General features: G+C 44.5%; 1 protein-coding gene across 7 annotated transcripts in view; it reads left to right on the forward strand.

Moving 5' to 3' along the window:
• Runx2 (RUNX family transcription factor 2) overlaps window positions 1-17,257 on the forward strand; it is a 316,322-nt gene that overhangs the window by 176,862 nt on the left and 122,203 nt on the right. The window lies entirely within an intron of this gene.

Below are 17,257 nucleotides of genomic sequence, written 5' to 3' on the forward strand. Positions count from 1 at the left end.
AGACACATAGAGTGAGAAGCCGAAGGCCCTCACCCGACCATATGAGTCCCATAAATAAGGAAAGCAATCCCTCCACTCACTTTGATGTATACCTCACCCTCATTAATAATCAGATATGACTCCACAGGGCCACACAGCTACTGTGTCTCATGTCAGCCTTTGGGCCCCAAGCACCTGTTTGACTCCTGGCCAGGTTAATGCCTTTCTTTCTCTCTCTCTTTCTGTGTTTCTGTTTCCGTATCTCTCTCTATCAATTCTCTGCAAAGCTCGGAGCCGTTGCTCTCTCCGCTGAGTCGTCACTGACAAGCTGAAGCTCCACCAGCAGGCTTCCATTAGTCCACTCTCCTTTGTTTCTTTCAAGTTGGGAGGAGGGAAGGCTTTGTTTCTCAAGTGAGTAGCAGGAAAGGGCTCTCTGGTCCCAGAGCCTTCACATTTTCCGCTGCAGATGGACTCCCCGGGGTGAGTAGGGTTGGGAGATGGTGGAGGGAAAGCTGGAAGGTTCTTTGGATAACCATGTTATCACATTTTATTGACCACTGCTGCTGTGCTTCTGAATCACATGACATCTGTTGGGAGCTGGGCCAAGGATAGTATAGTATAGACGTTCAGTTTTCCTCTGTTGAGTGAAATCACTATCACCTTTAGGCAAGATATCAATCACGGATACAGGAGAGGAAGAGGAAGATACACAGGGGGATAGAAAGTATGCACAGGGCTGGAGTTGACTTAATTTTGATGGTTTCAACTGTATTTCAGATGAAGAATTGGTTTTACATAGAGTTAAAGTTCCTCACAGACTTGTACAAGACTTGTGTGAGTTTAGGGTCCCTTTGGGCTTCCATCAGACCAACCCTTTGCAGTTGAAGCAGATTTTTCTCCAGTGGGATGGAGAGATGGCTTAGCCATTAAGAGTACCTGCTGTTTAGAAAGGACACAAGTTTGTCTCCTAACACATTGGGCAGATCAAAACCACCAATAACTCTAGTTCCAGGGGATCTGATAGCCTCTTCTCATCTCTGTGGAGGCCAGGTGCACACATGGTACATATGCATGCACTCAGGCAATCACACATACATAGAAGATAAAAGTAAATAAATCCTTAAAGAGAGAGAGAGAGTCTCAGAGGACAATAATTGCTATAGAGACACAAACCTACATCATTTTGTTAACAAAGTGTGTTCATATATAGATTCACCATGGAAACCGCTGTATACAACCTTGAACAGCTGAACACCCAGTGGGCTCCGCATCAGGGTTTGCCATTCACAGATGTGATGCAGACCAAACCAGTTATTTTGTTCTTGTCACTTCAAGCATTTCCATGAAGTGACATTATAGCTCTTTCTGTTCTACAGAGAAGGAGGTAGGAGGCAAAGCTGGCTGGTTATGCAGCTGTTTATTGATCTCAAGCCAAAGGCAGGAACGTGCCCCCACTTTATACCGGTTTAAAAGGCAGTTCAGTCCAGCTTTGTCCTCCTCTCTGAGCATCTCAGTGAGTCGTGACTGGTAAAGGAGTCACATGGAGCCAAGGTGGGAGGTTCTGTATAAACATTACAGAGAACAGAAAATCCCTCCTGTCAGCGTGGGGAGAAACAGGAAGGAACAGGCAGCTGTGGACTGTCAGGATCTGAGAGAACCCTCCATCCACCTCCTGACCTCGCTCCTGGTTGTGGGACTGTGCCTAAACTGGAGCACTACCTGATGGGCTCAGATCACTCTGTGAGGTTCACTCCCCAGGGCCCACCCTTGGGATCCTGATGGAGAGATGGTTCTTTTGTAGGGTCCTAGGGGCTGAATTGCACAATTTCTATCATGATAATTTTTCACCTCAGTACATAAAGCCATCCATCCTCAAGATACGTGAGACTGACTTTCTTCCTACAAGTGAGACTTGAAGGGTTTTCTCTCTTTCTCTCTAGAAAATAAAACCCTTTGGATGCAATCTATGTGTACCTTGCCCGGTCCTCTGGTCTGCCTCTAACATGGACAGTTACCATTTGCCTCTAACATGGACAGCTCAAGTGCTAACATCCATCACCATACCCCAAGAAGTCTCGTGGTCACCTTCACGATGCTTTCAGGCCATATCACCCCATCCAAAGGGATACACAAAAATACATGCCGATGCTGCTGGGTGACCCAACTTAGGTTTATAAAACTTTATTAATTACTGGGAAAGTATACACTATTCAGGACCGACCTGACACACAGCATGTGACTTTATAGCTGATATACCAAAGCTAAATTGTTCTTAAGGTTGTATATCTGTATGTCATTTGCAGGCAAGGCCTGGGTTAAGTTAATGTAATAAATAGAAACCTAAACTTTTTAAAGGAGATTATTTGCTTAATAAAAATGAATCCCCCCAGAATATATTTAAGACAGATAAGCGATTTGGAATATTTCAATATTTAAATGAGTTCACTCCTATGAAGTTAAAAGAAATCACTTCATAAAATATATAGCACATAGAATTACTAAAGTATTCACATTATTGTTACTAAGGTTTACAATGAATATTTACAGAGCTAAACTCAGTTAAACTTCACAAAAAAGCCACTAAAGTATCAAGAAAAAATTAATTATGTAATAAATCAAAAATCTGAGGTTGTATTTGCCAGGGGTGGGAGGGTTCTGTTTCGAGAATAGAAACCATTAGAAAGATGAGTTTCTAAAGAAATTCCAGTTCACCCTAAGATGCTATTCAAAGGAGAGATTCTGAATGATGTACTCGAAGACCAGTGGGGGGGGCGGGGTTCTTTGTTTCCTCTGTGTGCCCATGCCTCTGACTTTTCTAGTGTGGATTCAGTTATAGAACCTGAAGAATTATGTCCGTAGCATGCTCTGTCTATTTCCTATCGTTTTCTTTCTGGAAGCCAGCCAGGAACACAACAAGGTCTACTAAAAGGATGGAGGCCTGCTACCTGTGTCCCCCAGTTCATTACCGGGAAAGCCGTACTGCTAGAAGTCTTGATGTTCATAGGCACAACATAAAAAATCAGGGCATTTCCACTTTCTCTCTGGCAGCCTTAAATAGTAAAAACAAGGGTCGCTTACAAACACTGTTCTATCGTCTTCTAGCTGACAAAGGGGTCCTTCTTTGTTGTAATGACTTTGGAGCATACTCAGCTCAATTGTAAAAGTCAAGTTCAGCTTATCAGACACCAGCCTAGTGACATCACAGTGCAGAAGCAGCCCTGGGCATCCTGGGCTTCTTACCCCACCATCTATCTATATTACAATAAGTAAGACCTTCTATAGTAAACTATGCATGGGAGCACCCTGACCCCAGGTGGCTTTAAAGGTGACCTCACCACATCTTGTGACGTGCCACGGAAGTAGGCAGAGTAATTTCTCAGTGCTTTCCTTAAAGAAACAGGTTGAGACCATGGAGAGACCAGAAGGATGCACATAGTTCAAGCTGTATCGGGGCTTTACCACTGTGACAGTGCTGTCTGTCACCCGCGCTGCTGGGTGTGTGCAGAGCCCTTGTGTGGCTTCACATAATGATTATAATTAGTTTTCTGGAGGTCATTACAGACTACCCAGTAGATAATTATTGGCCTTCAAACTGTGTTTCATGTACTAACCCTGCCACTGAAAGAAGAAAGAATCCTTAAGACTGATTCTCCACTTTTGAGTCTAATGGGGAAGCCTTGTTCTCTTCCTACCTCAGAATCTGCAGGTCCTTCCTACTTCAGCTGGCTCTTCTCCTCCCTCCCTCCTTCTCTCTCCCTCCCATCTGACCACCTCTTCTGTGATGTGGAGGTGGAAGGGACAGGTGCAGGCACTTCCCCGAGGCTTCTTTCTCGTGGTCTTCTCTGCTCTCTGGAGGTCCCATTACTGACACGCACTGGACACACAGGGAAGAATCGTAGATGTTTAGAAGATGACTTTAGAAGATCTCGATGACTTTAGAAGCGGTCACCAGGAGTTACACCGAGAACTTTCTCATGGTGTTCATGCCATGTTATTTTTTTTCCCTGAAAGTTTTTCTTTTTTCCCCCCGTATAAGCAAACGGTCTTGAATCTTTCTTTAAATATCTTAGTATCAGAAGCAATTTAGCTCAGCTTCACAAGGCTGTTGAAGAGCTTTCCATCTTAAAGGCTCTCAGTTTTGACATTTCCCAAACTCAGAAGAGTTGACATTAGCTCAGTTTAAAAAAAAGTCACTGACGATGACTGTATCAATACCACAAGATAGAGAAATTGCCAGTGGGGGAGTTGGGGGACCATGTGATCACTTGAGATGTGCCAGGAGAATTAGCCCACGTAATTTAAAACCCAGTGGCATTTGATGGAGCTCATTTAAATAAGATGCTCCTTATGAACCAGTCCCTGTCAAGTCCCCTGAGTCCAGATTTTAAATGTAATAGCTCCAGTAGTGTGTCCCATCCAGGGGAGGATTGACTTCTCCGTGCCCAAGAGGGAGCAATGCCTCGCTCTTGGAGAAAAGAAGAAGAAAGCTCCAGCACTTAATATTAATAAACCAGAAAGTTGAAACAACCTTAATAAAACACTAGGGTTTTTTTTCCTGTGGACCTCCTTCTATGTTAAGAACCTATTTGGTAAACACCTCTGCCACCGCAGCCACCGGCAAGTAATTAAGTTCCATGAGAGCCGCTCTTATTTTGAAGAGGGTCTCTGTTGAAAGCTCCAAAGGGGGAAGTTATTAAATTTAATGGACCCTAAACAAAGGCAAGCCCCATGTGTTAACAATGGCATGTCCCATATTCCTCTCCTCATATCAATGGTGATTGACCTAAGCATTTTCAAATTTGTAGGTCAGAGTTCATCTTGCTTTCCCTAAAAATAGTCTCTCTTCCGACAAGAGCAGATGGCGTTTTTAATCCCACTTGAACCTCAATTTACTCTAGTGCTGGGAGCAAAGACGTGGTTTCCAATCCTACCCTGTCCATCGGAGAATGTTGGTGCAGGCGTAAGGCTGACTAAGCCTGTTTGCATGGCTAATTGCAGTTATTTGTAGTTAGCCTTGGGTACCCCAGCTCGGTGTAACCTGTGTGTGTGTGGTTTTAGACTCTGATTTTTTTTTTAAATACATAGATCTTGTCAGTTGTTGCCGGGGCAGGGTGGGGGTGGAATTTACCTCTGACACATGTACAACCACCCACACGTAGGGCAAAGATCTGTTAGAGAAAGGGCCCATGCTTATGTAGAGACAGCAGGCACGTGGACACACATTTTCCCGTATGGTTTTATGCAGCCTGCTCTCAGGAGTGTGTGACCGCCCTCACCAGATGTACTGATTTTCTCAGGACACAGCGGCTGCTGTGATCCTGGAAGAGCATGGGAGCAGTTTAGCTGAGGAAAACCTGATTTTAGTTTCAATGCCACTACGAGTCTTTCTACCGTTCTCATCTGCATCTCTGCATCCCTTGGCTTCTTGTGCCTCAGTGGCCCCATGGATTGAAGTGACTCAACATTTGCTTATCTGTGTGTCTCAGAATTTTACAAGGAGTAAGGCGACATCAGGACTTACCAAATAAATGTCAGGGAGAAAACCAAGTTGCATTATTACTTTTGAAAGAATAGAAAATGCTGACACGTGCATGCATATGTACGTATGTATACCACACATGTATGATTTTAAATGAGTATTTGTGCTTCATAGCAGTTTTGCCTTACTGCACGAAGATTAAGTAGAACATAGAGCTCGCATGTCCTTCTGCCACCACCCACCGACTCCTGTCATTTATGTCTTGGTGAATGTTGTTCTACTGTTATGACATTGAGCACACAGTCTACCTTAGGGTTCACACTTGGCATTGTACAGTCCTGTGGGCCTTGCCAATCCTATAATACCATGTATCTTCCATTGCAAAATACTATAGGCTAGGCCCCCTACCCTACTCTGCTCTTCATACCACCTAATAGCACTCTGACTTCCTCTTTACAAGACCCTAGAAAACATAGATGTCTTTACTGTTTCTATGGTTTTGAACTTTTGAAATAGCTGGGATTAAAAATATATATGGTAGGAGAATGCTATATATATATATATATATATATATATATATATATATATAAAAAACATAAGCACTCTTTCTGCACCTCCTGATTCTCTTTTGCCATAGACTCTGTTCATGACATTTTTTTGTTAGAAAATCTTTACACACACATATGCATTCCACGGGCCCTCTTCTTAATTTGGCCCATAGACAGACTGTTCATATGAATGCAAACACAGAACAGATTTCCTCAAAAATCATGGTCCATCATGTGCCGATTGGCTGTCTTTGCTGCTCCTAGGTAGAGGAGTTTACTCCCCTTTTCTCTCAGATACCTGGCATTCCTTAGAACCCGCTGCTGCACTCTCTGCCAGGGCTCTCTGAGCTGGGTGCAGGGCCCGTGGCTGTCTCACAGGCCTCTCATCTTCAGCCAGCGCTTTCCTCTTAGCAAATGTTCTCTTATCTCCACTGCCCCCTCTACTGTCTCTGAACTCTGTCGGTGCCTCTGCAGTCTCCATATCTTTCTGGGAAGATAATATATTGCGTGCTTACCAGCTTCTGAGGAAACAGTGGTCCATCTCTTCTGCCTCTAGAATACTTACAGGGAAGCTGCATGCATGCTTGTTTTCAGTCAACTCTGGCGTTACGTGACATATGGCTTTCTCTTCACGCAAAGACAAGCTTTTCAAGGACAACGGCTATGTCATACATGTTCTTGGATCATTGTCGCCTACCATATTGTAGCCTGGCATGTGGCTCAGTATAGTACAAGGAAACAATGATGCACAAGAAAGAAGATAGAGGAAACAAACAAAGACAGGAAGACAGGAAGGGCTCTGTGATAGCTCAGAGAGTAATGGCACTTGTCACCAAACCTGACAACCCATGGATCTGAAGGGAGAACTGACCCCTGTAAGTTGTCCTCTGAACTCCACATTTATGCCATCGGGTATTTGGGGCTGGAGGAAGTCATGAGGATAGGCAGGCAGACAGACAGACACGCGAGCGTGTGCACATACACACACAAATAAATTAATGTGCTTAATTAAACAAGAAGGGGGGGATTTTGTTCACCTGGAACAACAGAAGGACAAAACTTAGAGAGACTTTTCTTGTTGATAAGGACAGGAAGTGACACGGCCAAAGTGTGCATAAGCAGTATATATTTTTATCTCCAGCTCCTTTTGCAATGTGTTTCATATTTAAAGCACATATCAAGACTCCATCTGTTTCCAGAACTTTCTGCTAACAGTTAGTAATCATGCCAAAACATACTCTAGGTCCAACTTGAAACCGAGGGATCAAATAGAAGTTTTTGATTTCTAATTTTGAGCCTGACATTAATTACGGCCATCATGCAATAAAGTGTCAGGGGCTTTTCTGAGAAAATGACGGACATTACATGACCCCAGTGGTAAATGGAAGGAGAAGCTGTTCTTCCAGAGCAGAGCTCACAATCTCTCCTTGACAACTGTCATTTCTCATTAAACCTCACTCTTCCTGGCGCCAAATTTCCTGAGGTTTTTTCATGTAAGGTTTCATGTCACCCCGTGGTCCCAGTCAGTGACCCCTGGGGGTGCTACTGTTGCCCTTCTTCGTGCCTGGTCCTCAGAGTCAGACCCCATCTTTATCCTCAGCCTCCTTGCTTACCGGCTGCAATGGCCATTTGTGTAAATTTGGTATTTTCCACCTGCTAAGAACACCTGAGGGTTAAGCTGCACCCTGTGTGTTGTTAGCCCTTTACATCCCTTCTTGGGTCGGATGTCTTCCTTCAGTTCCTTCCTGTCAACTCAATAAGTGGCTCCCATGTACTTGAAGTGCACCAGGGCAGGCAAGGAATGGCAGACGTAGACAGCAGAGTCTTTCTGTTAGAAAGATGTCACCCGTCTCATCTCATCTAGCAGACATGACATGGCCAGCTGGGAGGTAGATCGCAGTCATTCTGTGATGCAGCCCAGGATAGACCAGCTGAAGCCACAGATGCTTGGAGTCCTAGTGAGCAGGGACCTCCTGCATCTCTCTTCTGCTCTATTAACGTGCAGCCAACGTAAAGCCAGTGCCTTTAGGGAATTACAAAAAAAAAAAATCAGATATTTTTCTTAATAAAAGACCATCCTTTTATTCTGAATTGCTTCAACAATTTTATATTTGCAACTTAAGAAGTTGCCTATATTATATTTGGCTTCATAACATTTTTTTAAAACATCTAACAGGAATGTATGAAATCTTGTCTTTCCTTAGGTAGATTGAAAGCTCCCGCAGGCCCAGGGACTAGGCTTTTAATCTCCTGCTATCTCTCTTTAACTCTGGCTAGATTGAAAGCTCCCCTAGGCCTCAAACTAGGTTCCATAATCCTTTTCTATCTCTCTGTAATTCCTAGTTCCACACCCTGCTTGCTTGCATATATGCCCAGGGGAAGCCCTTGCCTTCAGCCAGAAAGCCTGCCCAATAGACAGTGCTGTAAGCCTAGGGGCTCAGCATGCTGAGAGTTACTTAAGACTAGTTAATGCCTTTAGAGGTGGGGTCCCAGGGCGATGAATGGCTGTTGTCATTTACCTGAATGTCATAGTCTGTAAGTACATATATGTTCCAGAATGAGATACAGTGTGGAATCAGCAGGCTTCCCTTAATAGAGTGCAGCAAGACAGTTTGAACTATGCTTTAACATGCATGAGCCCATATATTTATAACTCACTGCAGTTAGAATAGACAGACATGCAAGTATTCATGACATGTGCCCGAGTTTGCTTTCTGTTGCTGTGGTAAGCACCATGACCAAAAACAACTTGGGGAGGAGAATGTTTATTTCATTTTATACTTCCGGGTAACAGTTTATCACCAAGCAAAATCAGGGCAGGAACTGAAGCGGAGACTGTGGTGGGAGGGGTGCTGCTCACTGGTTTGTTTCCCATGGCTTGCTCAGCCTGCTTTCTTAGGTATCTTAGGGCCATCAGCCTAGGGATGACACCACCCGCAGTGGGCTGGTCCTCCCATACCAATCATTAACAAAGATAATGACCCACAGACTTGCAAATGGATTAATCCGAAGGAGGCAGTGGCTTAGTTGTGGTTCTTTCTTCCAGGTGACTCTAGCTTGTATCCCATTGACAAGAGCTACTTAGAACAAGAGGTGTGTCATTTGTCGTGATAATAAATACAAACCAGGGTCCTGCATTCTAGGAAGAATGGAGGCGTTAAAGTCCCTTGCTCTTGGCATTCATTGCCTGCTACTTCACTGAGATCTGACTTCTGAGCGAACAGTGGTCCTGCGCAGCTGGTCTCCATGCTTCAAGCTCTCTCCAGCCAAAGTGGTCATGGTTCCAGCTGTCTGTGTAATTAGTAATAATGCCACAGTTGATGGAATAATAACAACCAAAAGGATGGTTCTGAACACATCCCGCCCTGTGCCAAGGAGGGCGTGGACTCATGATGAATAATCAACACATCAATGTGGCCACAGTACATCCATGCATGATTAAGAAGAACCCCTTCTAAACAAATAACTGTGAAGAAATAAAAACAGACTTAAGGGAAAAAATTAATAATAGTGTTGTGCTCGTCATCGTTTAAGAAACCAGCCCTTAAGCTCCCTGTCTGTACATTAGGAGAATACTATCTAATCATCATGGGTTAAAGGCTCAGGGAGAACTGGCTACGTGATTCTAAAAAGGAAAGCTCGGGCCTCTAGGCATTTAACGGAGAAAGTTAAAGTTCCCTGACCTTGGAAATTGCCAGGTGTCAAAGAATCCCCTGAAGCATTAATAAGACTTCCACCAGCCTCTTTAATTTAATAAGTGGTTGAAATCTTTGCATAGGGTAGTGCCTCCCCTAAAGGGGCATTGGACCCAATATCGAGTAAGTACCAGTTGGCCAATCAAATAGTGTTAACGTGGTTTGCCAGGAAAGCAGTTTTTCCATGGAGCAGGCACATGACAGAGCCACTGACTGACCATAGATAGCATCCTTGAGAGTGTGCTGGGCCCAGGACATGGCTGGGGTGTGAGGATCTGTCTTTTGTGTGTGCCTCTGGGTTCTTGAGCCGATTGCTGAGTTTCTACAGGTCTAAGTTTTCCCCATGAGTGAGCAGAATGTGTGGGGCTAGGTATCTTCTCAGGTAGATCATAGAGTGCTTTGGATGTTGATGAGTGCAAATTAAAGCCAGGAATGTGGGTTCTCCATAGGGGAAAGATGTAGTCGTCATCTCAACAGCAAACCAAATGCACTGCCCGTACTACTCATGAAGGTGAGGGGTAGTAATTCATCGAAGAACTCAGTTAACATTAACAAGTTCCAATAGATGTCAAAGAACGTTATGCTTTGGCATTTCGCTTGATCGAGAGGGCATTAATGCCCGAAATGTTCAGCATTCAGACTCTTATCTACTGATCCCAGCTGAGCCACTGCCCAATATAGGGCCTCGTAGGTGTGTGTGTAAGAATCCACTGACAGACTGAACATGGAAAATTTAAATCTTTTTAATTAAGGGACTTAACTTTTTCATTTTTGCATGGCATTATGTGGCTAACTTGTGTTCGTTCTCTTAAGAATGAGTGTTACTAAAATCTAGAAACAGCTGGTTCTGTGGGGCCACAGCCCCTCTTCTATGACCTGAGCCTCCCAGGCAGGAGACAAGAGGATGATTTGAGTCCATGAATTTGAGGCCAGCTTGAGAAACAAAGACCCTGATCTCAAAAATGACAACCAGGCAGACAAAAGAAAGAACAAATTACTCTTGGAGAATAGGTGAGACTAGAGGACAAGCCTCTACTGATTAGGTATAGTTATAGATCCAGTTAAAGAAAGCATGATTTGAGTCCTAACAGCGTTCTTGCTAAACCGTTGATATGTGTGTGTGTGTGTGTGTGTGTGTGTGTTCGTTCCAGTGTGCAGGTGTCCTGCAGAGGCCAGAGATTCTGAGTCCCTTTGTAGATCTAATTACAGGCAGTTGTGAGCTGCCCATCATGGGTCCTCTGGAAGAGCCTCATGCTCTCTTAACTGCCGAGTCACCTCTCCAGTCCTATAAAATATGTCTTAACCTAAGTTATTACCAATGTGAACTCACTCATCCACTGAATCTATTCGACTTGTAGGAGGGATCCCGATGAGCAAGGCAGAAAATCTCTTAGAGCTTTTGTATGGTCAGATGGCTTGGTGACCAAACCCTCGGTGCAGGGACCAGACCCCTCAGTGAAAGTCTGGATACCTTAGCAAGTGTGGACACTCAAGCTCATTTTAGGCCAGAGCAGTGGCAAAGCCAGATTTCGGCGCAGCAGAAGTCGATGGACAAGGTGCATTCTGGGACTGAAAGGGCTCTGTGTGCTTTCTTCCTCCTAAAATGCAGGTCATATGTTTTCAGAACTTTCCTAGATTTGCATCCAGTTTCCCTGACTACTTTCAAGGTCAGCACATAGGCGTGACCAAGCCAGCTCTGCAAATGCTCACCAGACAGGCATGCTGGGAGTAGGCCGCCATGCCCACGAAGTGAGGAGAACGCTAGCTGAGGAGCCAGTAGTGAATTCAGGCTCCTAAGCTGGCATCGTTTGTTTGAAAAGTCCCAGTGGGGTGAGCCTCTTCATGGTGTGAGTGATGCCATGAGCGGATGACAGAGGCCACAAGAATCGGGGATGAATTCTCAGTAGAAAGGCCTTGACCTCAGAAGACCTGGGAGCTTGTTCTAGGCAGAATCACATAACTGCAAGCTAAAATGAAAGAAGAAAGGTTTGGGCTGGCATTGCCCTCGTTTTGACGCTCTCCTCAGCTTCTTTGGGCTGCAAAGAGGTTTTCCTCAAGGTAGCACTTGCGACTCAGCATGTCAATCTACATTTGATTCCCAGGTTCTATATAGTGAAAGGAGAGAATTGACTCCTACAGACTGTCCTGTGTCCTTTGGCACACACTCTCTCTCCATCCCTCCATCTCTCTCCTCCCTTCCCTCCTTCCCTCTCTACTTGCTTTGCTTTCTCCTTGCTTTGACAAAACATTTGAAGAAAGCGGTTCAAGGAAGGTTTGACTTCAGCTCACAGCTCTGAAGGATCCTGTCATCATAGCCTAAAGGTGTGGTGGGAGGAGCCAGAGGCAGCTGGTCACATGGCTTTTGCCATCACAGACCAGAGGGATGAATGGAGTGCCCAGCTCGCTTCCTCCTCTAGGACCTCAGCACAAGGAATGGTAGTTCCCCCAAGGTTAGGGCAGGTCTCTCCATCTCAACCCAACCCAGAAACTCTCACAAATGTGCCCACAGGTGTGCACCTTGGTGACTGCAGAGCCTGTCAGGCTGACATTCAGAACTAAACCACCCAATACAATGAAAGAGGGCTACAGTTAAAAATAAAAATCAGTGAAAGGATGAGGCAAACCAGTATAATAGCAGATAGAGTCGCCCAAAGCAAACAGCACAGTGCACAGCCTGGGTGATCTATTGGACAGAGGGTGTTTTCTCTCCCAGGAGCCAAGATGCCTTTACACATTTGTAAACAACATTGTACCTTTTGTTACATGTTGGTTTCTTCAAAGTGAACCCAGTCTAGATGTTTGCTTACTCACCTTTTAATAAGATTAAAATTCAAACTGCAAGGTACAGAACATAGACCTAACATTTTGGGGAAAAAAGAACTTCCTAAAGGATTTATAACAGTGTGTAAAAGATGTATTAATTCCACTCTTCCTAATGTGGGAATTGGACTTGACTCTTGCATCCCTCCTGGCCATCAGGCTTTGTACCACCCCTCCCTCGTTGTGTTACTGCAGAAGGAATAAGTTAAGGACAGATCAAAGGGGCCTTGAGGTAGGAAACGGAAGATGTGTTAGATTTCGCTCTTTGTAGACTTTATTTTTTTTTAATTTTTGTCTTTTAAGGTGTGTGTGTGTGTGTGTGTGTATGTGTGTGTGTTGTGTATGGTTATTTGTGTGAACACGTGCATTTTGTGCATGAGACTGTACATGGAGGCCCAGGGCTGAAAGCAGGTGTTTTTACAATCACCTTTCACCTCTACTTTTATTTAATTCCTTCACTGCTTGTGTTTTATATATTAATGTAATACATTTCATTTTCACCCCATTTCCCTCTCTATTCACACCCCACCCCTGCCATCAACTACCTCCCCTTTTCTCACCTTTATTTTTTTGCAATGGGATCTCCCACAGATTGGGCTAGGCTGGCTGGCCAGTGAGCATCAGAGAGCTGCCCATCTCTCCCTCCACCTGCCTTTAGCATTGCGACTATAGGTAAACTTCATGGCTTTGAGATGGTTCCTGGGGATCCAAACTCAGGTCTTTGTGCTAGTTTGGCAGGGACTTTACTGATGAGCCTAATCCCCCCCGTCCCTTGTTGATCTACAAGCTGCTGTTTGACAGGTAGGCTTTGGACCTGCAAAACTCTGACTTCTACCATAGGTGGTGTGTTGTGCATTGTCCCCTCCTTAGGAAGATCCATTGTATCTTTCTGTTCCTCTTTGCTATCTTTTGGTTCCTTCAAAATGAACCCAGTATATAAGTCTTCCTACTCACATTTTAATAAGGTCAGAGTTCAAGTTGTAAGGTACAGAATGTAGGGATAAAATTTTTTGGGAAAAAAAAATCTTCCTACAGGATTTATAACAGGTCAGATAAACGATCCCAGAAGAATCCAACTCGGGGCCATTCATGTTGAGAGCAGTTACCTAGAAGTGAGGCAGGAAGAGTAGGCTTCAAAAAACATAACTCATACACAGATTAGTTCGGATTCCCAGAACTCATGCAACCCCTACTCCTCATTTTCTTTTGGTCTGTGTTACACCCTCGGTTAAATAATTAGATGCTTTTATTTTGTAGCAAGAAAGCCTGTGTGTTGTTTTGCACAGTGAACCTGTTGCTAATTGATGACCTCATCTGCAACAGTAATACTTTTTCTTCGTAAATGAGGACCATTCTCGACAAGCACGGTGGGTGCCTTTGGTAGGATTGTTAGGAGTTTATTGGAGAGTCTCACACTTGTCAGATGGGTAGTAGAGTGAAGTCTCACCTTTCCTTGCTGAGGAATCTGCGTGCGGACTTCTTCGTTCTGATACTTTGCTTAGACAGGACTAGGACCAGAGCCCACAATCTGTCCTGGGCATTCTTCCCATTACTGAACACAGCCATGGTGACCAGTGAAGAGAGAGACCTCACCACCTAGAGTTAACCCATCCTTCTTTTTGCTTCTTGCCTTCTTCCATCCTGATGTGAAGTTATGTGAAGGCATAAAAATATGCATATAGTCTGTGAATACACGCGTGTGAATGTGTGCACTTGCAGGGGCCCAAAAAGAACACAACGAGTGTCCTGCTCTGTCACTCTCTGCCTTGTTCCGTTGAGGCAGAGTCTCTCACTGAACCTAGAGCTGTGGTAACTGGCAGCCAACACATCTCAGGAGTCCTCTGGTCTCTGCTTTCCCACAGCCCTGGAACTATAGGTCTGTCCATGGCCATAGCTGTCCATTTACCCAGGTTCTACATCTGAGCTCAGCTCCTCACACATAGGAGGCAAACACTCTTATCCTCTGAGCTGTCCTGCTAGCTCCAAGCACAGATTTTTTTTTTTTTTTTGCCCTGTGGCTTTGTAGCATCTTCCCTCTGGAGCTATCTGGGTCTATAGCTAGTGTGGGCTCTAGCTTCTGACTCTGAGAGAAATAAAACTTGGGTTTTGATCTTAGCAGACAGAGAGTGCCCATTAGTTGAAGGGCTACACTAGCATACTCTGCACTTGCCTCATGTTCCACAGTCCCTTGGGAAGATAGCAAGGCACTTTTTTTTTCTCCTAATGAAAACACGTAACACCTTACTATACAGTTAGGTGTGTCTCTTTATCCTTGGGAAACAGAGGGTTCCATATCTCAAAGACACACAAGGGGTCAGGGGCAGCCACAAACTAATGCTGAAAGTGGTCCATTGCTGGTGAGTTTATTGCTATAACACCAAGAATAAACACTGAATGAAGCCCTCTGGAGGTGTGTGTGTGTGTGTGTGTGTGTGTGTGTGTGTGTAGACTGTGGAATGTTATCGAGTAAAGAGAAAGTGAAAGGAGTCCCACTTGGTGCTAGTATTTATTTATTTCCTACAAAAAGGAGAATTACTCTGTGTGAGTTTTGCTTTTTGGAGGCTTTTGCCAAATGCTTAACAATCTGTAGGGCTTGATTTCTCTTTTTTTTTTTTTAAATGCTGCTCTGAGAACAAGGGTCTATGTAACTAGGATGTGTTTGTTTTTGTTTAAGTCATTCAGAGGGGGAAATCATCTCTTGTCCATTGTTAAAAGAGAGGTTTCAATCAAAGGAAAAGTCTCCATATTCTAAAATATACAAACAGTTCTTTGAAATGGATGCCAAATCAAACTCTAAAAGGGACGTTTTCCTTGCAGAGGTTTTGAGTTAATTCTGTGTGCAGGCCTTGAGTGGAAAGCCTTTGAGATGTCGGAGGAATGAGTGCGGGAACGTCACACTCAGCTCCCAAAGTTACATAAGGAGCTTTGTCTTACAGTAGTCCCGAGCCGAGCCACTTGTCCCTGGCTTTAGGCTAAATCTTAGTAACAAAGAGAAAGGAATCCTTTCAGACCAAGTCAGAGTTTCAGTTAAGTAGAGGTGAGACGTTGGTTTCTGATGACGTTGGATCTCAGCAGCCACGTGAGAAAGCATAGCAGCTCTCATGGATAAAAAATTAGCTGGTCCTTCTTGGGTTTTGTTTTCTTTCATTGTTCGAGACAGGGTGTCTAGTGGAATAGCCCAGACTGGTCTTCAGTTTGCTCTCCTCCTGCCTCAGCTGCATGAGTGTTGGGCTACAGGGATGTGCTACCATGCCTGGTTAAGTAGTTCCCTGATGTTCTAGTTAGCTTTTCATCAACTTGATACAAGCCAGAGTCCTCTGGGAATAAAAACCTTCATTGAGAATATGCCCCCGTTGGATTGGCCTGTCAGGCAAGACTGTGAGAGTACTATTGACTGATGGTTGATTCAGAAGGTACCAGTTCACTGTGGGCGGTGCCACCCCTGAGCAGGTGGTCCCGGATGATGGAAGAAAGCAGACGAATGAGATAAGGACAGCAAGCAGCATCCCTCCATCCGCCTCGGCTTCAGTTCCCACTCCCAGGTTTTAGCTTTGAGTTCTTGCTCTGACTTCTCTCTGTGATAGAGCTTAACCCCTAAGGTGAAGTACACCCTTTTCTCTCCAAGTGGCGTTTGCACATAGTATGTACCATGGCAATAGGAAGCAAATGTAGACAGTTGTTTTGAAAGGAATTTTAGGTGGTCTCCTGTCAGGATTCTATTTGCACACAAGTAGTAGGTACCAACAAGGCAAGCCCGGTGTGCAAAGGGGACACAATTTTGTTTATGCCCCACCAGTAACTAGCTGGGTCGTGGGGGCAAGGGGTAGCTTCCTTTCTTGACAAAGGCTCTCTGTCATTGCTGCCTGCCACGCCTACCTCACAGAGACTTTGTGAACATTAAGCCAGGAGTTTGTAAAAACAGTGAACGTTTTGAAATGGGTGAATGTGAGTGTCTTTGTTAGGATTTTACTGCTGTGAACAGATACCATGACCAAAGCAACTCTTATAAAGGACAACATTTAATTGAGGCTGGCTTACAGGTTCAGAGGTACAGAGTCCAGTATCATCAAGGCAGGAGCATGGCAGCATCCAGGCAGACTGAGAGCTGAGAGTTCTACATCTTCATCTGAAGGTTGCTAGGAAAAGACTGGCTTCCAGGCAGCTAGGACAAAACCCACTTTCACAGTGGCACGCCTACTCCAACAAGGCCATACCTCCTAAGAGTGTCACTCCGTGGGCCAAGCATATAGAAACCATCACAGTGAGAGTGTAATTATAACTATTGAGAGGCAGTGTCTGTGTGAGACCTGATTGTTTCTTGGGACTGAAGTTTAAGCATGTGTTGTCCATAGGATAAGGGAGCAAGGCAGGGCAGGGGTTATAGCAAGAGATGCACTGTGGAACTCGGTGGTGGGGAGTGCAGGAGATCTATGAGTATGGGGATAACTCAGGTGAGTTCTGTGGGCTCAAATTCATATAGGTATAGTATTACAGGAAAGGCAGCTGGCTATATAGGCACAAGTCAGAAGGAACACACAAATTGTCCCAAAGACAAGTTGTAATTGAATAATTAACAAGTGTAATGCCATGCCTTTACCCTTGCCTCGAGCGCATGTGTGATCTCTTTCGTCTATGTCTCCGAGAAGGGCTTTGAGGTGTTCAAAGGAAGCAGAACAGAGTTCTAGTCCAAGAGAACTTAGGTCAGTAAAGGTGGCAGGATGATTTTTGTCCCTTTG

Source organism: Mus caroli, unplaced genomic scaffold (assembly GCF_978045245.1).
Source record: "Mus caroli unplaced genomic scaffold, Mus_caroli_1 scaffold_18, whole genome shotgun sequence".
In the NCBI taxonomy this organism is placed as follows: Eukaryota; Metazoa; Chordata; class Mammalia; order Rodentia; family Muridae; genus Mus; species Mus caroli.